This window comes from Macaca nemestrina, chromosome 3, assembly GCF_043159975.1.
Source record: "Macaca nemestrina isolate mMacNem1 chromosome 3, mMacNem.hap1, whole genome shotgun sequence".
Taxonomy (NCBI): Eukaryota; Metazoa; Chordata; class Mammalia; order Primates; family Cercopithecidae; genus Macaca; species Macaca nemestrina.
The window spans coordinates 65,421,176-65,442,720 of record NC_092127.1 but is presented as its reverse complement, the minus strand read 5'-3'; the positions used below and the strand labels follow the sequence as shown (position 1 = coordinate 65,442,720).

The window sequence follows — 21,545 nt, the reverse complement described above, 5'->3', positions numbered from 1 at the left end:
ATGCATTAAAAAATGAAAACAAACCAAAAACAAAGAAAAAAGAAAGAAAGAAAGAAAAAAAAAAAAGAAATCCCCAAACATTCACAGTCAGAAAAGTATTGACTTGGCCTTCCTAAAGTGTTGTCTTGACCTAAAGTACATCCTGTGACTCATATTCCAATTACTGTTACAGTTTTTCTGGCCCAAATTGCCAGGAGGAAAGGAAGTACTTCTATACTTATGGTGATTTAATGCCCTTAGTATACACAATCTTGTAAAAGCTGCACCCTGAGAAACGTACAGTGTTTTATAATTCTTTGTACCTGTTACACTTTTATGAATCCTTCTTGGAATAAAAGTACATTCTGTCACTATTTGAAGAAAGGATCTAAGTAACAGTAACATTACCAGTGTTGAAAAATATCTTATTTTCCTAATACTCCCCATAATGGTGGCTTATTTTTTTTTTTAATGCCATTGTACTGGGTCCTCATGGAAAATACATTAACTTCTATTTGCAGGCAGGTGAGAATAATGGTTTGGCCCATTATTCACAGGAGATTCAATGTTTGTTGATTCAGAAACCATTTCTGAAGGCCCTTCCAAGAAAGCAGCTTGGGCACTGTCATGTGGAATTTGGAGCTGCTCACAGGTAGCAAAAACACATCAACTTCAAAATGCCTTTTGTGAATGAAGACGGAAAATTCTATGAGATCAAAAGTTCAAAGAAAACTTTTCCAGCCATTTCCAATTTTAGATACCCTTTATTATAATCACTTAATTGATAGGTTATGGATATTACAACATGGATTTGTCCCATAATTTTTATTATTTTTATATTATAGAAATGCCTAGTTTTAAAATATTCTGATAGAAAATTATCACAGAAAATAACAAAAACAAGAACAACAAATAAAGATCCTTCTTTTAATAAAAGATCTCTGCCGTAAATAGAAATTATACATTAACTCAACTTTCAGAAATTCAATTTATATGCAATTGTTCAGCAAGGCACCTTTTGCATGGATCACTGTAAACATTAATCTTTTAAATTAGATATCTTCCATAATGATAGCTTGCATTTAGACACTTTAAAGTTACATTTTCAAAATAATGTGTTCATCTTTTTTTTCCAAAGTCAACTTTTCGATTACTAAGAAACATTAATTATTTTCTTTTAAACATTTTCTTGAATATTTTTCCACGTATCTATTTGGTTCTTTCTAAATGATTTCATGTCACCAAGTGGCTGTCTGGAAGAGATTATTTTATCAAGCAGCAGTATGTGAGTTATCACTGACAAAATAATATTGGGAGTAGAAAAACCTACTTAGCTAGGAGTACAGGATTACCATTTTTTTGTTATTGCTGTTGATAACTCTTAATTTAAAGTAAACAGAGTTTGTAGAAATTGAGGAACCAAGAAAGTTAGAAAACCAAAAACATATGTACGTATATAGGTTTATAATTTTATATACTTTTATAAACATATATATATGAGGTTTTTAGCAGTTTTTAATGTCAACTTCTCACAGCTTTCTTTAACATAGAGGCAGATTCTGTAACTGCTGCTATGTTCTCACCCCAGCAGTACAAGAAAGGAGGAGAAGCAGATCAAGGATTAGCTTCTGCTTCACTCATGAATTTTACAGGCTTATCCCAGACATGGAGATGCAATTTGCCTTTTATCTAAATCAAAACTCGTTTGACCGTAACCGTTATGGGCTGTGTAACAAAAAAGAGGCCCTGATTACCTTTTTAAATTTTTTAACAAGTGTAAATGCGACAAAAATATAAACTGATTTGAGATTTTTGTTTTTAAAAATCCTAAAGACACATGTTTCTATGATTTGTATGAGTAGAATTTCATTGCCAAAGTCTCTGGGTTACACCTCGCTATTGGTAAGACTTTTAATAAACAATTTTTAAGGGGAAACCACACATAATTTGGCAAGATTTGTGCTGCCCCGCAAAAGCTATTCTGCGTTTAGATTCTGAGCCAGGCCACCCCTAGACTGTCCATTCCAGCATGAAATGGCTGTCAACAAGCATGATGAGTAAATAAAAGCCTGTGCATTTACTGCAATGTTAGGAAATTTCCTATCATTCTGGACTTAACAAGGGTGAAATCTTTTTGGAATATCTTCAGTGTGCACAGATCTGGAAATACTATCTCTTCTTAGGAATAAGCTGAAAGTAGGCCAGTAATATGTTGGAGAGTGAGAGGCTGTAAACAAGGATATAGTAAGTTTAGAAAGAATAGGAGAGGTGAGTGGATAGGGCTATAAGTGGAGTCATAATTTCTACACACATCAAAGTGGGAAGTGATCATTCTAATAACTCCATTTGTGAAAATATAAGGAGAATTTGTAATTACACATTGCCAGTAAGTAATCAAACTTATCTCCCCCAAACATACTTGATGTTTACTGAAGATTTATGTAAGTTATGTTAAAATATTGGTAGACATTGGATTCTCGAACTTCCTTGGGACTTAGAGTTAAGCATTTAAACCAGACTCAGCGACTTCCAGTGTAGTTCCTAGGCCATCAGCCAGGTTGTGAAACTCACTTTTTCCTTCTGGCTTTTTATTTTTTTATTTTTTCCTTTTCTTGTTACTACTTTAAACCACCCCATGTAACAGCTTGTTAAGTGCTTCAGGCTACTTGGTAGGTGCTAGGTAATGTGAAAAGATTGATGTCTACCCAGAGAAGCTTGTACAAAAAGATACTCCAAAAAGATCATGCTATCTATTAACTGTCAGCTGGTAAGTATTTTTTTATTACTCCATTGACTATAAGCGTCACAAATATTTATTTTTCATTGATCATTCTTTACTAATAATTATGTTTGTCTCAGATTAAGCATTTCATACTTTGATATTTGATGATTATTGTTAATTACTTATTGAACTCTGGTCGCTTTCCTTTTGATTGTAATATATTTTCTGACATTAGTAATAATAACAATAACTAACACAGTGGCTCAATGTGCCAGGTTCTGTTAAAGTGCGTTACTTTATTAATTAATTTAAACCTCCTTCATCAGAACTTTGGGAGCTAAGTACAAATATTACCCCCTGTTTGCAGTTGAGAAAATGGAATTATGGAGAGGTTGAGTAACTTGTCCAAGTTCACACAACTAATAAGTGGTTAAGTCCCGAATAAAACTCATAAATATTCAATCATGTTAATAATGTATTAACACTATCAGTTACTTAGAGATATTATATAGTTATTCCAACCTTTTTTACTAAGATTTTGGATTTTATGTTGCTACCATGGAAAGACCATTATATTTGAAATAATAATAAAAACCATTAGCTATATAAAACCTTTTTTTCTGCTAAGATTTTCCAGGTGTTTTATACATATTAATTAATTTGATCTTCACAACAGCCTTATGAGGTAAATTCTATTAAAATCTCTGTTTTGTAACAGAGAAATGAGGCACAGAGAAATTAAATAACTTGTCCAACGACACCCAGCTAATATGTGGCAGTGCTGGAACTTGAACCAGGCAATTTGGCTTGACTCCGTTGCTTAAGTCTGTTGTGTATCTCAAAAGCCAAAGGAGTTATATTCTTAGTTTAAATTGGGTAATTTCATTCCAGTTCCTGTGTTTACTTCCATTGACATTTTAATGTAATGTTTGGTATGTCTCTATTTCTATATGTCCAATGTCTAACAAGTCCTTGCCATCCATTAAGCAATCAGTAAATATCTAAGTAAATGATATGTGATATATGTGATATGATATGATTGTCAAAATAATTTCTGCATTGAGAAAAATAGTGCTTAGACTGACACCACAGTGAATTATCTAAAATCCATATAAAGGAAAGTTACTGAATGGCTACACTGAATGCTTTTAAAAATTTCCCCATTCCCAGTGGTTCTTCTCCTGTTGGTTGTACCTGGATTTTGTATTCCTGTAAGCAGAAAGTGTTCAGAAATTTTACTGATACTGTGAAATTTGGCTCAACTACTGATTCAAAAAATTAGCAGCATCTACCACGGGATGCTGACACCAATGTCAAGGTCAAAAGCAATCCCTTATTCAGTAGGTTGTTTTGCTTTCCTAACAAATGCCTCTTATCTTCCTTTTGAAGGATGACTTTAAAAGCAGAAATTTGAAAATTTCACAAGATTCGTAAGATAAATTCTTTTCTTAAGAAATCACTTTAGACTATAAGCAAGGAAAAAGCTTTAGTAAGGCCAGTCTTAAAGACTCAAGATTTTAAGATAGTTTAGATAAGGTTTGAATAAGCAGCCAAAAGTTCTGAACCAGAATTCCAAACCTGTTAGTAACCACAATATTATTTAGCACTTAGATAATTCTTTGCAGACAGTAACCATTAATCATTCGTATCCCACTGTGTAATATGCACATTTTAAGATTATTATTTTATAGAGGCAAATATTGAAGTTGAGAAGTGAAAGGTGCGTTCAAGGTCACAAACTGGGTTATTGCTTGAGCCAGAATTTTACGGGAAGTTTTTCTGACTCTATCCCTCTCATATTCCACAAGCAATTACCTTACTTTTGTGCCAGGATTTTTAAATGTAAGTACCTGAATACACAAAACCAGTCAAACTGCTTGTAATATTCAGGTTGTTTATGGGAGATAGTGTGAAAAGGAACTGTAAGACATAGGTCTTATACTCAAACACATGCATTCTGTGGAATCTTGGACACATTTCCAATTATTCTTCAGCCTCAATTTTCTTATCTGCAAAATAGACTAATATTTTTTACCTCCTGGGGACTTTTGACAGTTAAATACAATAATATGTATAGATAATTATTTATAACTGTAATCTTTTGAGTGTACACTTTATGCAAGTGTAAAAATCCTCAGCAATTTATGTTTAACCTGATTTTATATATTTATTCATTTATTTATTCAACAGATATTATATTAGATGCCTGCAATATATACTGTCTCATACAGTAACAACTAAAATGAACTCCTTGGTCTTATAGAGCTCACAATCTTTAAGGAAGGGGGCATAAAATAAACAAATAAATACATAAATAAAGTGAGGTATAAATTCCATGTGAGATAAATAGTGGTATAAATTTCATGAAAAAAAACAAGTAAGAGCATTAGGAAGTGATTTGGGTGGGGTATGATTTTATCAAGAGTGGTTGATAAAGTTTACATGTAAATATATTTGAGGAAAGACATGAGAGAATTGGAGGAAATGGCTTTGTGACATTGGAGGGAAGGGACATTTTAGGTAAAGGAACAGCAAAAGCAAAATCCCCTGGGCTTGCTTAGCTTTTTCAGAACTAGAAAGGAATATAGTTAGCAAGGAAGAGATACAAAGGATACAGGGATATTAGATTACACAGCTTTTAAGACTTTGTGGGTTGTGGTAGGAATTTTGGATTTTACTTGTAAGACTCTAAGTAAAAGAAAGCTGGGCGCAGTGGCTCACGCCTGTAATCGCAGCACTTTGGGAGGCCGAGGTCAGGAGTTCGATACCAGCCTGACCAACATAGCGAAACCCCGTCTCTACTAAAAATACAAAAATTAGCCAGGTGTGGTGGCACATGCCTGTAACCCCAGGTACTTGGGAGACTGAGGCAGGAGAATCACTTGAACCTGGGAGGCAGAGGTTGCAGTGAGTGAAGATCTCAGCCACTGCACTCCAGCCTGGGCAACAAGAGGGAAACCCTGTCTCAAAAGGAAAAAAAAAAAAGAAAAGAAAAGAAAACAACAACAACAACAACAACAAAAAACAAGAAACAGAAATTGCAAGTTTTGAGCAAAAGAGTAATATGATTTGATTTATATTTTCTTGATGTTTCCAGAGGGCCCAAGCTTTGTGCAGGGTCTTCATTTGTAGCTGACTTTTTGTCCTTGGTACACAGGCTGGTATGCTAACGAAGTACTTTTGGTGTTGAAGCTTTGGTGTGTGATTCACTAGGTGGTGCTTAGGCATAATGGTCAGTCAGCAGGCTCTTGCTCAGTCTTGTGGCTCCCTTACATTTCCCCACGGTTGCAGCCATGCTCCCTATCAACGATCTGAAAATATGAGTTCCTTCCCCACTTGAGAGCTGGCTGCGTTCATGGCTTGGCACTCCCGGGCTGCCCACCACAACTCTGGGGCAATCTCAGGGTTTATGTTCCCTCCCCAACTTGGAGACAGCAGAGGAAGGGACCTTAGCAGTGGTTGTGGCCAAGGGTCTTTTACTTTTCTCTTGGGGCTCCACCGCAGAGAGATGCGGAGCTGCAACCAATCAGCACAATGGATGCAGGAGAGAAGGCTGAGCTATGGGTTTCCGCCAGAGGGTCAGTGCGTGGGGAGGGTGGGGAAGACCCTGCCTGATGATTTATATTTTAAAAGACTCACTCTGGATGCTGTATTGAAATTAGAATATAAGCAAGGGTGAAAAGGAAGGCAATGTAGGAAGTTATCTGAATTGAATGATTGAAATAAAGTGTCAGCAGTGGAGATCAGATTCAAGATATATTTTGGCATAGCTGGCATATGATACAAATTTAGTTTAGATAACGTTAGAAATGAAGTTAAAATTTAAGTTTTCAGTGTGTTGATGTATTAAAAATCATGGGATTGGATGTGATCACCAAGAAAAGTATAAAGAGATAAGATAAATATGTAAGGGAAAAAAAAGCCCTAAAGTACTGCAGTTTACCATGGACAACAAGAAGCAACAGCCAAGAAGACTGAGAAGAACAACAATGAAGATCAGAGCAGGACAGGGGGTGTAATGTCAACAAGGAAGGAGTGGGCTGTGCGCGGTGGCTCACGCCTATAATCCCAGCACTTTGAGAGGCCCAAGCAGACGGATCACGAGGTCAGGAGTTTGAGATCAGCCTGGCCAACATGGTGAAACCCCGTCTCTACTAAAAATACAAAAAATTAGCTAGGAGTCATGGCGGGTGCTTGTAATCCCAGCTACTTGTAGGGGCTGAGGCAGGAGAATCACTTGAACCCAGAAGGCAGAGGTTGCAGTGAGCCAAGATTGTGACCACTTCACTCTGGCCCAGGTGAAAGAGGTGAGACTCTCTCTCAAAAAAAAAAAAAAAAAAAAAAAAAAAAAAAGAAGAAGGAAGGAGTGATCAATTGCATCAAATGCCCCTGAGCAGTTGGGTAATATGACGAATGCTTGACCATGTGATTAATCAATGTGGTGGTCATCAGTGACCTTAAAAAGAGGAGTTACTTCTTTTTATTCTTTTATTGCTAAACAAATGTATTTATTTAGCTTATGTTTATAGGTCAACAATTTATGTGGGGTTGGGCCAAGTTGTTCTTGTGGCTCACTCACATGTTTGGCCACCTGCTGACTGTTGCCTAGGGCAGCAAGGCCATGGAGGTATGTACAAAAAGAGTTCTGATGGAGATGTGTAGATTAAAATCTGGTTGTCTCTTATCTGAACTACTGCATTAGCCTTCAGTCTTTCTCTCTCCAAGGCATTCTCCATTCTGCAGCCAGAATTACTTTTTCAAAAGAAAAATCTAGTGTTTCTGCTGCTTAATAATTCCAGTGGCTTTTTATCTCTTACAGGATATTTATGTAAAGCTGTAACCTGTTCGCCAAAACTCTGCCGTCTGGGATACAGCCTCACTGGTTTACTTTAGTTCCTCATACTTCTCCCTTCCCCAGGGACTTTGAACTGCATGCCACATACTCAGAGTATTTCACAGAATTGCAATTGTATGTTTTTATGTGATCCTGTAATTAATGAGGATCTTCCCTGATTGAAAGCCCCAAGAAGGCGGAAGTCAGCATGATGACTTTACTTAACATACGTCCTCACGCAAATGTCACAATGCATTATAAGGGCTCTATAAATATTTTTTGAGTCAATGAACACAACTTGTTTTGTAATTCTTTTTTTTTACATATGACTATAAAATTCCTTTAAGGATCCTGAGGATGATGAATCTTTGACAGGAGTATTAAATATGTATTGTAATTATGTATTAAAACTCCATATTCTAATTATATTGGCACAATTAAAAAATATCTTAGAGAATAACAGAAACATCTAGCTCTTCCTTCTTTATATTTGTAAAGTAAAATGTTAGAACATGCTTTAAAAAAATGTGAATCATCATGAATCCTTACTTTTCGCATGATCATTGATAATTCTCACAACATATTGGTTTCTACATGTACACGGCAGGACTGATTGTTGTGGACCAAGAAGTATAGGTAAGAAAATACCTCGCTTTCTTTATAGCTTTCTCAGACTACTACTATTATTATTCTACCTCTAAGGCCAGCCTCTCAGTAGGGTTCTCCTCTATCAAAACTTTTTTAACCAATTAACCTTTCTATTTAGCAGGAAAAAAAAAAAAAAAAAAAAGAAACATTTAAACAGATATGACTTTTAAAGATATTGTATAAAATTAATATAGCTTATTTGTCATGAAGCCCATAAAACACTCTTCAACCTTTATATGTTTATAATATAAACTCAATTTGAAAGAACAAGTATTTTATTAGAAAGATAACAATAAAACCAAATTATAAAAAGAAGACACTATATAACTATTTAGTACTATGTATTTGGCTAGGCTAATTTCCTGCAGACAATAAATACCTACTATGTGTACCTACCTCAACCCATCCACTCAGCAGTATCTGTGAATTGACTGGGAAGACGTATTAAACTGTGTTGCAGAATATATAAGAAGCAAAGTCAAAGTATTAGATAGTTTGTTCAGAGTTAAACATACATATAAAAGGACAGGGTTCATTTAGTCTTACCTGTGAATCTCTGAGAATATCTAATTTATTGTTTTTATTAATAAATATCATGTCCAGTGTGAGGGTTGGGGGCAAGAGAGAAGGAATTTAAATACTTAGAAAATTTAAGAGAACGTTCCAAGAGAAACCAAATACCTCAGACTATTTAGAGACACAAGTATTTTGCAGTGAATGTGCTACGAAAGAATTTGTTAAAGTAATTACCTTTACTATTCACTGATTTCCATAGCAACTGCACAATGACTCATATTCAAAATCAGGCTTTAATGAAAGGAACAGTCAACTTTATGTGCCAGATGATTATATATCTATCTTTTTTCCATGTAGGATTGAAGCCAGATATTGTATACAACTATGTTCCATGGACTATTTAACAAGCATTTCATATTTTATTGCATTTGGTCCTCCCATCAGCCATTATTATCTCAATTTTATGTATCAGGAAAGGTTAAGAGAGTTTTAAGTAACTTGACCAATATCTCACCACACATGTTAAAGTTTGGTTTACAAATTTACCTAACTTCCAAGCATTTAATTGTTCCACTATTTTATGCTGATAAAAGCCTTCAGAGAAGATACTGTGTCTGATTATTTCAGTTTAAATATCACAGTTTTCAAGTTACAATGGAACTAGATCCTATTTTACAAAACAGAATCTAGGCAACGCAGGATTTGAAAGTCCTTTTTGAGCATTCCGAAATTGCCTATCATCAGATTGATTTGTAATTCAGGTGATATGTGGAATCTGGAGCCACTGCATAGGCTGTGTACCCTATGTCCTGAACAGAGGCACCTGGCCAAGTGGGTACGATGAGCTAAAACCCAGGGAGCACTCTGTTCACCATTCTCTGTGTCCTATCTGGACTCTGCCTCAGCCCAGAAGAGCAGGCATTTTTCTCTATTTGGTCTGCTCAGATGAGGTACTTATTTGCAATATTTCTCATTTGTGCCACAGGAAAGTGCCCCTTTCTAGGCTGCACAATGACTTGCCGACTGTGTTAGCAGCAACTTTAACAGACCCTGACACTTTTTGCATATTAGCATCCTCAAGAGCATGGAATGTTGCACCAGGATGAATCCCCTTGTTCCTAGGAACTCCCTGAGATTGGAAAATGTTCATTGATAAGCTTTAGAAAGGTTATGCAAAGGTCAGCTAACAATGAAAAAGAATTTTTAGTATCTGAAGTCATCGTGAATAAACGTCATCATTAGGAAAACAAGACTGTGGATCCTGATATTGCAGTTAATGAAAGTTCTATTACATTTTAAATGGTTTATAATGAGAAGCGCTCAAAATTACTTTAAAACTAATTTTATGTACTTAAATTGCATTCAAGGGACCATTTACCTTAATAAATTTATTAAGGGTTTGGTGGAAACACATGTTATATCAAATCACGTGGATATATTAGATAAAATTGCAATACAGAAAATAACACTATGCCCTCCAAAGACGCTCTATGGCCAAATATATTGGATATCTTTTCTATTATTGGATATCTTTTAATTCCTCAAAAGGTGAACATAAAATGACACAAAGTATTAAATTTGATTTGTAATTGTATTCTAGGCATTTATACTTTTATAAATGACTAGAAATGCTTGTTGTTTCAATTAAGGCATTTTTATGCTTTGAGTTTTTATTGTTATTTTTGTCTTTAGTTGGTTAGAAGGTAGGAGAAATGAAGGGCTTAGAGAGATAAAATCCAAGAATGTAGAGCGTTAAGTTATGACTTCTTCAAAATGTGTCCATTTTTTTCTCATTAGATGACCAAATTTTGATTTCCTTGAATTGGGTATTTAAGACTGTTTTGAGGAGTAAATTATTTCTCTGGTTTACTCGTTCCTTTAATGCCCTCACCAACCTTCACCCACTATAGTGGGAAAAAAATGGGACCACACGCTTGGTTAAGTTGGCTACAAATAACTGATTTTTTTCCCTAGTATTATTCTATGACCTGTGTTAATTTTTTTTCAAGCCAAAAAACAGTGTTCTGTGGAAGATTTCTGATAATTTCTACAAACTCCAGTTCATGGTTTTATATATAGATATGATAATGTGATAAGGTAAACACAGAAGTCATAGTGGAAATCCAAGTGGTTTCCGATGCTCCTGATCGGCTTGCTTCCCCCCAGTCTCATCATGCACACTTTCAGTCACCCTTTTCCAGATCAACTGCCTTTGAAAGATTTTCAGAACTCTAAGCCATTACTAAATGGCCATGGAAAGAAATTAAGCAAAGAAAAATTAGACAGACTTTCAGGAAAAGTTTCCTAATTGTGAAAACTATTAAAATGTGGAATAAATATCCTCTGAGGGAGAGGATGGATGCCCATCTCCGAGGCTTTAAAAACAGGATTTGACCAATACTTTGGGAAGAGGAATGAGGGCGATATTCATTACTTGGCAAGGAAGTGAGCTGGATGACATAATGATCTTTCCCTCTTTCATGCTAATGCCTCTTTGATGTGTTCATATAAGTAGTAACTTAGTTTCAAAAGCAGACATTTTAATGTGGGAAGAGTACTCAGGTTTCAATGAAAATCTCACCAGAAAAAGTCAGGAATGAAGGCGACCATTGACCCTGTACACGGATTACTTTTGTATTTGACCACGTAAGATAATTGGATGGGCACCTAATATATTTCCTGGTACAGTGCTATTGTGGTTGGTCTTCTTTATCTGTATGTCTATCTTGTTCAGTCTGTGCTTCAGCTTCACAGGAAAATAGAAATATTTTTTCTGTGCTTGTTAATGCTAACCATGGTGTCTACAACTGCATCTGCTGCCTTTACTCGGGTCTGCCAACCTTCTGTTTTTCTTACCTGGTATGTGTGCACACCCATAAATCCCCTGTGGCTGGGTTAAGGGAACATACAAGCAGCTCTTCAGCATTAAGAATGCGATGGGAGAGATTGAGGTAGATTTGAACTGTCATCATTAATCAAGGCCAAGGAGAAGGCTGCTTTCCAGGACATACACATGGCCTCTGTTTGCTGTTACTGTTTTGCTGCTTTTATGAGGTATCTAGTGAGAGAAAGTGTGAGGATTTACACATGAAACATTCCCACAGTGAATTTCAAGTGACTAGATAAAAGTATTGTAAGTGAATTTTATTGAATGTGAAAGTCTATCTTTTTTATAAAGGAATATATTTTTAACTTATTTATTTTTAGTTTAAAAATTCCACTCTTGATTTTTATAAGCTACCTTGTTTGATTTCTTGTCTTAAGCCAGCTGTGGATGATGCAAGGGTTCCCAAGCTTTCAGCCATCGGTCCCTTATCCTTTTCTGACTAGATTACAGGAATGAAATTGTGTAAATACATAAATCTTATATTTTTTAACTAGTAATTAAAACTGAGATTTCAGTAACATATTTTGGACATTTCTGGATAGTTAATGTAAAATTAACAAAAAACCTGCTTTTATAATTAAATAGTATAAATGTATATTACTGTTTGTTTACTTTTTATATCTAGGTGAACCAATATATGTATGTCTGTTTCTACTGTTACTTGCAGCTCAATGGAACCCTGTAATATACATGAACAAGTTTCTGGAAGTTATGAGGTGAGTTATTGCTCATGTCATATTCTCTTTTTTAGAGTTCTAGAATTAGGAGAACATCTATCATGGAACAAATACACTTCCATTCAAATCAGAGTTGGCATATAACATATACATTATATGAAACAATAAACAACTATTTTATATGGCAATAGTCTAAATATAACATGGCTCTGCATTTTTGGGCATGCAAAAATATATTAAATCCATGATAACTTCTCAGCTCTCCTGAATCTTTCCATCATACCACTAAGAATTTCATAACCCAAAGACCAAGGTAGAAAATATGTTTTTGCAGAGACTAGGGTCACCCTAGAGTAAAACTTTAAGTGCGGATTACCTCAGATCCCTGCAAAACTGATCTGCCTCGGAGAAAAGAACTAGGCAAAATATTATTTTTGATGACAGGGTTGAAGTTCAGGATAGAAATGTAAATGTGTTCAGACATACTGAGAAATAAATCACATTTAAGAGATGAAGAATGGAGTTTCTGGAGGGGCAAAATGAAAAGGCAGATGCTAAGGAACTGCACAAAAAGAAAAAATGTATGCAAGTTGGGGCAGTGTGAACTTGTCAGACAGGGAAGAAGCATGAAGTCATAAACTGCTTAGAGAGTTATAGCAGTACCTTGACATAGTAGGAAAAAGAAAGCTTATGTGTACTCAAGAAGATCTGAATTCAAGTCCTGGCTCTATCCCTTACTGGATGTGGGATGCTGGACAAGTTACTTCTCTATTTCAATTCTCTCATTCAAATCTATGAATTCAAAAATTTGAATTGAACACCAAAGCCCCCTTTGGCTGTCAGTTTTAATCTGCAGTGACATCCTGGTGGGTTGAAACTTAAGGCAGTCATTAATAGATAATAAACAGACCATTTGTGTAGGAATTTACCGCATGTGTATGGGTCTTACTCTTAGTAATTTAGGAAAACATAGAAAGTGAATGGTGCAATCTTGAATTGTGAGGAGGAGCTCATTTTATCAGGCAAGATCGCGATTTTCAAATCAGTACCTGAGTGTTGCTTGTTTGATTAAACTCTGGTATACAGAAAGCATTAGCTTCAGCATTATGCCTCTATTACATAGGAGAAGAACTGAATTAGAAGGAAATAGACATTTGACTGACTTAGAGAAATACTGAAAGAGTGGATTGATGATGCTTTCCAGAACCATTTATTTTGACTGGTATAATAAAGATATCGGCAGTAATGAGAGTCTTCTGAATTAAAACCAGCCACGTTTTCTCATTAATATATTACTATTGGTGAAATTTTGTTTCAGATGGTCTTCCAAAGCAGGAAATGTTTCCAATATAATTAATTATCACAGGCCAGGTGTGGTGGTTCACACCTGTAATCCCAGCACTTTGGGAGGCCGAGGAGGGTGGATCACCTGAGGTCAGGGGTTCAAGACCATCCTGACCAACATGGTGAAAGCCCATCTCTACTAAAAATACAAAAATTAGCTGGGTGTGGTGGATCACCCCTGTAATCCCAGCTGCTTGGGAGGCTGAAACAGGAGAATTGCTTGAACCTGGGAGGCAGAGGTTGCAGTGAGCTGAGATTGCGCCATTGCATTCCAGCCTGGGTGACAAGAGCAAAACTACTCTCAGTTAAAAAATATATATATCACAAAAGGTGGAAGACAGGATCACTCATTTTTTCAAGTAAGAGACTTCTCAACTGTATATATAATATATATAATATATAATATATGTATTCTATATACATATAATATATACATATATAATATATGCATATATAATATATGTATTATATATACTATTATATCATATTATATATTATATATGCTATATAATATATACACATATTATATATGCTATATAATATATACACATATTATATATTATATGTACACATATAACTATATATTATATATTATATATACACATATAACTATATATTATATAGCATATATAGTATATCAAATGTATATGTTATATATCATAGATATATAGTATATAGTATATATAGTATATAGTAGATTACTATAGAATATATACATTTGCTATACTATATATGCTATATGTCATAAAATATATAATATAGTATAATATATAGTGTATATAATATATACAATATATACATTCAATATACTATAAATTATGTATAATATATAGTATAATATGCAGTATATAGTATGTATAATATGTAGTATATATAGTATATATGGAATATATAATATATAGTATATATGGCATATATAATATATAGTATTATATGGCATATATAGTATATAGTATTATATGGTATATATAGTATATAGTATGATATATAGTATATATAATATATAGTATATAGTATGATATATAGTATATAATATATAGTATATAGTATGATATATAGTATGATATATAGTATATATTATATATTTTATATATATATGCCTCTAAATTAGCAAATTAAAGATTTAGTAAAGTACAGGCATCCCAGCTTTCTGTATGGGATGACTTTCTGAATGTCCCAATAATGTTTCAAATGTACTGGTTTTTTCAGTGGGTAGGACCTGGTGGATCAGAGTGCAATTATGTGTTCAATTCCAGTGAATTTCTATTAATTTCCTGACTGGAGTAATGCAGACACTACTGGCCTACCAGAGTGAGGGCAAAATGTTATGAATGGTTGTTCTCCTGCAGAGGAGACAATGGCCTGGTTGGCTTTGGGAAATTTAGTTGCATGGACTTAAGCTTTCAGAGCCAAGTTTTGATTATATCGTAGTTGTGGTTCCATAGCATCTTCCCTTTAGGACTTGGCTCTGAGGCAAAGTCTTGATGTAAGGCAAAGTGAATGCAGGATGCTTTTGACATAAGGCTGATATTTGTTGTAGTGACATTGAGGTAGGACTTGTGACATTCCCTTTACTGCTTATAGTCTCAACAACTCTTTTGAAAATTCTCTGGCCTCCTTTCTTTAGTTAGAAACATTTTCCAGCTGGAAGATACATACAGTGACTTTTTCGTGTCATCCTGCTGGTTTCTAAACATAATGATCAGGCTGACGTCTATGACATGGTTTACTTAGTCTCTTTCTTTGATTTTATATCTTGTTTTGTGCCTGTCTTACTTCCTAGTTCAGTGGGAAAAAAAAAAAAAAAAAAAAAAAAAAAAGTCCTGGCCAGCTGCCATCTGGTAAAAAAGCTGCCTTTGGTTCTGGGGAACATGAAAGTGGGACTGGGAAATAGAAAACGGAGTTTACTACTCCTAAGACCCAAATACTCCTTTTGCTAGTAATAGATCAAAATGAGCTTTAATTGCAGAAAACTAAGTTGAATGTCTTTCACATTCCTTATCTTTACTGACATAATTTCTGCATTCGATACTATTAGCCCAGCTTTCCTTAATTTGGTTTCCAGATAACGTTCTTCCTCCTTGATTTCCTGCTGATTACTTTTATGGGTTCTCCTAATCTATTCTCTTTAAAATATGCTACTCTCTACATTTTATCCTTTTTCCTTGGTCTCTTATTTTGCTTCATGATCTGTTCTTTAAGCTAGCAGTCTTCAAACTTTAAGCTAGAGTCTCTCAAACTTGGCTGCATTTATGGGACTTGCTAAATTGAATGCCTGAGCTACAGCTCTGAAAATTCTGACTTAATGTTTCCAAGGGTGGGGACCAGAATCTGTGTTTTTAAAATACTTCACAGATGATTCTTATGAGCTTTAGGTTTGAGAATCACTACTTTCATAAATTTTATCTATGTTCTCAGCTGAATAGACCATTGGTTTCTGAGTCTTTACTCTCTTTTTATTAACTTTCATTTTAAGTTCTGGGTACATGTGCAGGTTTGTTACATAGGTAAACTTGGGTCATGGGGGTTTGCTGCACAGTTATTTCATCACACAACTATTAAACCTAGTACCCATTAGCTATTTTTCCTAATCCTCTTTCTTCTCCCAGCCTTCACCCTCCGCTAAGCCCCAGGGTGTGTTGTTTCCCTTTATATGTCTATGCGTTCCCATAATTTAGTTCCTATTTATAAGTGAGAACATGCAGTATTTGGTTTTTTGCTCCTGCATTATTTTGCTAAGGATAATAGCTTCCATCTTCATCCATGTCCCTGCAAAGTACATGATCTCATTATTTTTTATGGCTGAATAGTATTTCCATCTTCATCCATGTTCCTGCAAAGTACATGATCTCATTCTTTTTTATGGCTGAATAGTATTCCATGGTGTATATGTACCACATGTTCCTTATCCAGTCTACCATTGATGAGCATTTAGGCTGATTCCATGTCTTTGCTATTGTGAATAGTACTACAAGGAATATGTGTGTGCATGTGTCTTTAGGATACAGTAATTTATATTCCTTTGCATATATATCCACTAATAAATCAAATGGTAGTTCTGTTTTTAGCTCATTAAATCACCATACTGTTTTCCACAATGGTGGAATTAATTTACACTCCCACCAACAGTGTATAAGCATTCCTTTTTATCTCCACAACCTTGCCAGCACCAGTTATTTTTTGACTTTTTAATAATAGCCATTCTGACTGGTGTGAGATGGTATCTTATTATGGTTTTAATTTGCATTTCTCAAATGATCAGTGATGTTGAGCTTTTTTTTTGTAGCATTGTTGGCTGCTTGTTTGTCTTCTTTTGAAAAACGTCTGTTCTGTATTTGTCCACTTTTTAATGGGTTTGTTTGTTTCTTGTAAATTTGTTTAAGTTTCATATATATGCTGGGTATTAGTCTGAGTCTTTATTCTTAACCCTGTCTTCTTATCTAAGCTTCAGACCAATACCTCAAATTTTCTAAGAAACATTTCACTTGGATTATCCATGGTCATTTCAAATTCAATATAATCAATCAAAATGATTCAACTCTAACTCTTCCATCCACAGTCGGTCTCTTCCTTTTCTCTTACTTCAGATAATACTTCTTCCTGTACCAAGAGGGACACCTTATTCATTTTCAGCTTCTTGTTCTCCTCATTTTTGTTTTCTCCAATTAATCATCAATACATGCCCATGATGGTTAATTTTATGTGCCAACTTGGCTGGGATACAGTGCCCAGATATGTGGTCAAACATTATTCTGGGTGTTTCTGTGAGGGTGTTTATGGAGGAGATTATCATTTAAGTCAGATGTTGAGTAAAGCACACTGCCCTCCATAATGTAGGTGAGCCTCATATGATCAGTTGAAGGTCTGAATAGAACAAAAGTCCAACCTACCCTGGACAAGAGGAAATTCTGCTGGCAGAGAGCTTTCAGACTTGAACTGCAGCTCTGGCTCTTTCTTGAGTTGCCAGCCCGCTATATCACCCTGCTGATTTTGGATTTGACAGTTTCCATAATCATGTGAGCCAGTTCCTTAAAATAAATTCTACCCTCTGTCTCTTTCTCTCCCTGCCTCCCACACACATACAATTGCTTCTGTTTCTCTGGAGAACCCTAATACATGCATCTTTTTACCTCAGAACTCTCTCTTAAATCTCTCTTCCTTCCATTTCTGCTATTTCAACCTTGGGTTTGGCCTCCATCAGTTTTTGCCTGGAATAGTCTAACTGGCGTCTCACTGTTGCCAATCTCAATTCCATTCATCGTTTTTCCATACTGTCTCGAACATGACCTTTCTACATCAGTAAGTCTTTTGATACTGTCATCCTACTACTATGTGGAAACCTTGGGTGCTTCACTGATGTTTCCAGAAGGATTAAACTCCAAATTCTTGGTACACAAGGTATTTCATAGCATTTCACATTTATGTTAAAGTGGTAGCCTCAGTCAATTTCCAACCCCTCTCTTTTTATACCTGTACATACATACGTACTTCTCCAGCCAATAAACCATTTACATTCCCTTAACTTAGAATGTGTTCTTCTTAATTCAGTAAATGTGTGTGTATTTTATCTTGGTTGCACTTCCCTTGACTCTAATCTACACAATTAACTTCCTCTCTTTCAAAGCCAGCTCAAATATCACACTTCCTTGCACCTCCTCTTCCTGGAATTAAGCAGATAGCAATTGGCTTTTCCCTTTTGTGCTCCATTAGCAAATCCAAGAGCATAACTGAGCTCAATGCTTAACATGTATTAAATATTTCTTAAGAATGAGACAAAGAATTGTCTCATTTAATCATCATTATTATCCCCATTTTGGGAAACTGAGGTTTGGAGAAGTATAGCAACTTGACCAGGTTCACACAGCAGGTAGCTGGCAGACATAGGGATTGAATGACTCCAGAGTCTGTGCTCTTACTCACCATACTGAATTGTCTTTAATGCATCGTCTACTACATTGCATATAATTATGTATTTGTAGAATATCTTCTGACTGAACTACAAGATCCTGCCTATAATACCGAATGTCTGACACAATAAATGAATAATTGGATTAATGATAATCTAAAGCAAAATTGAGGTATTTCTGTAATCTCTATTGCGAAAGGAAAATAAAAACTGGGACCCCAATTCATTATGCCAAAAGGGAAAAATTAAGCTGAAAGCTGAGTCATGCAAGCAACTGACTTTGCTTTTGTTCCTAAGCAGATAGCTACAAATTAAAGGTCAAATATCTCCACTTTATGTTCACCTTATCTTGGGTAAAATGCCTATTTACAGAGCGTGAGACAAATACATAATTGACTATTTCCTTACTACTTCTTTTATCTTGCAACAAGTGGATTCAGTAATGTGACCAGACCCTCCCTATTTCCCCTCCAGCCTGCTTTTCCTTTTTAAATATTGAAGCCCTGAAAATCATCATTGCAGAAAGGTACAGATCTGTCTCCCATGCATCCTCAGTCTTGACCAAATAAAGTTCTAAATTGATTGGGATTTGTCTCAGAAACTTTATGGTTTACACTATGGAAGTTTTCATGTATTTAACTTTGCTTTATAAATTGCCCAAATTTTAAGGATTATATAGAAAAGTAAATATTGTATGTTAAATCATGTTTTATTTTTAATCAGCATAATTAAAACATTTTAGTGATAGAAGGAAAATTTAAGGTCATTTAATATCATTCACCCATTATAATTTTTTAACAGGTAAGGGCTGGAAAAACAGAATTATTCAGTAATAGTTAATAGATGGCAAGTCAAAGCAAGAATATCTGAGTTTCCGATATCTAGACTCTGTTACCCTTGACTTAAAATTTTAGAAATGTGCTATATCCCTCAAACTTTGGGTCTCACTAAAATGTTGCTTTAAATCTTAAAACTCTATTAGAGCATCTTTTATGTATATTTACTTGTTACACAGTCCTTATAAGAAAACAAATTTAATTTAAAATACTTGCAGTTATTTGCTTCCTAAAATCTACTTCAGAGTTAACTTTTGGGATTTTTTGTTGAGTATCACATTAAGAATGTTAGAGAAACCGTATTTGTCCTATCATACCAAAAAAAAAAAACAAAAAAAAGAAACCTAGAAGTTGTTTATTTAAATAAATTTTTAGGTAGCCAAACTCACATTCATTATTCGCTTTAAGATATGATAATGTCTTTTTAATGTTCAAGGCCCTACTAATTTCAGAATATTTGCCGAACGGCTAACTGATAACAAAACAATTCCCACTTCCACTGAAGGGGTTAGCTACCTACAATTAAAAACCGTCCCATTGCCACAGGCTGTGAAAAAACAAAGCATACTGCCACACTTGCAGACAGTAATGTTTCAACCAAAGTAACTCAAATTCCTTCTTTAAGTTTTAAATTTTGGTCTGTCTTGTAAAACTCATAAAATCTTTCCCTTCCAGAAATACCAAGCACAGGTATCAAATCATTCTGTTCATTTCTAGCTGTGGAATTCTGTTAATTTCATGCAGCATTGGCATTTACTCTGCAGAAGGTAGAGGGTAATTGCTTAATAAAGAAATCCCACCAGTTGAGTCTTTCTTTCTATATATATTGACTACAGCAATCCCTAGGCTCCAGGTTACTTATAAGAGATCAATAGACATGCCAAGTTAATGGCCCAAGTAACATATTTCTCGTTCACTTTTTCTTTCCAGTTAAAAATTACAAAGCATATACAAAGGATTTCTCTGGGCTTAATACAGAGCCCATGGGAAAATGTTGACATTGGAAATACTACTTTGGGGATTTTTTTTTGTCACACTATACACTATTTTACACGATCTTTTCATTATTCATCTTGCAAAACATATAAAAAATCATTACATTTCCCTTTAATTCCAAGCCAATCATTTTGTTCTTCTAGGACATTAAACACGTGAAAGTTTTAGCTGGGCTTTATTTATGCATTCATTTCTTTGGTTAAAAGAAAATCTGCAATGGAACTTCTGAGCTCTCCTTTCACAGCTGAGATTAGAGAAAACCAAAACTCTGAAGCAATGAAATTTATAGAACTATAAATCACATTTCAGTTTTTGACCTTGAAAAATTATGGAGATCAAGAAGTCTGATGAAGCAATGCTCATTACTGGTTCACAAGAACATTAGTCTGCTTATGTTATCACAAAATTTGTGGTGCGTTAATGGGTCACTCAGGTGACTTTATGTTCACACATCACTTAGACAAAGTAAAGGTTAAAAACAACAGATATTACCGATGTGAGATAGTATGTAGGCTGAAAATGCAGTCCTATTTCTTTGAAAATCTTTGCCTCCTCAAAAAAAAAAAATGTGAAAAGCAGCCCCCAAATGGTTCTGCACTCCAATTTGATTTGATTTTAGAATTGCTTATGTTACTAAGATTTATGAGTGTTGCTTCTTGTGAAAGAATGGCATATCCTTCAGCTCTTATTGTGGACTTTAATGGAAATAGTGTGCTTTTATGGAATAAAACCTCTCTGAAGCCCTGCCTAAAACTGTTTCAAACCAGAACCTCTGTACTGTGTCTGGAAAATCACTAACAGAGACAGACAGAAAGGGAGCAAATCTGTTTTTTCCATCTTCTTTCTGAAACTTCCTGTGCAACTTTCTTACTAGGATTTTTATTCCATAATAGCTGTAGAATATAAGTGATTTGCATTTTAGAAAATTATACTGTGTGATTTTTACATCCTATATCTCTGTTTCAGTTATGCATTCAACAGTTGCATTCCACATGATAATTTAAGGAGCTGTCAGAAAGCAATACCTTTTACAGAAAAAGACATAAAACTGTAGTCAAACCTTAATTACCCACTGAAAGACACGAGGGGGCTGATATTCTGAAATAATAGATAGTTCCAAATATTTGACATTCATAAGCTTATTATAATTTCATACAGAAAATGTCCCTTTCAAGTGAAGTTTAAATTAGGTAGTTAAAT

At 34.8% G+C, this 21,545-nt stretch overlaps 1 long non-coding RNA gene across 4 annotated transcripts in view; it reads left to right on the top strand.

The window, feature by feature from the left end:
* The first annotated feature begins 2,192 nt into the window (after nucleotides 1-2,192).
* The window catches only part of LOC105486121 (uncharacterized), a 104,938-nt gene continuing 85,585 nt past the window's right edge, over nucleotides 2,193-21,545 (top strand). The window contains exons 1-2 of one of the 4 annotated variants that reach the window (XR_011620984.1): nucleotides 2,193-2,746; nucleotides 12,254-12,302. This is a non-coding gene — a long non-coding RNA (uncharacterized lncRNA). Of the gene's footprint in view, nucleotides 2,747-12,211; nucleotides 12,303-21,545 lie in introns of all 4 variants that reach the window. The other 3 variants (XR_011620983.1, XR_989989.3, XR_989990.3) reach the window with 3 other exon arrangements.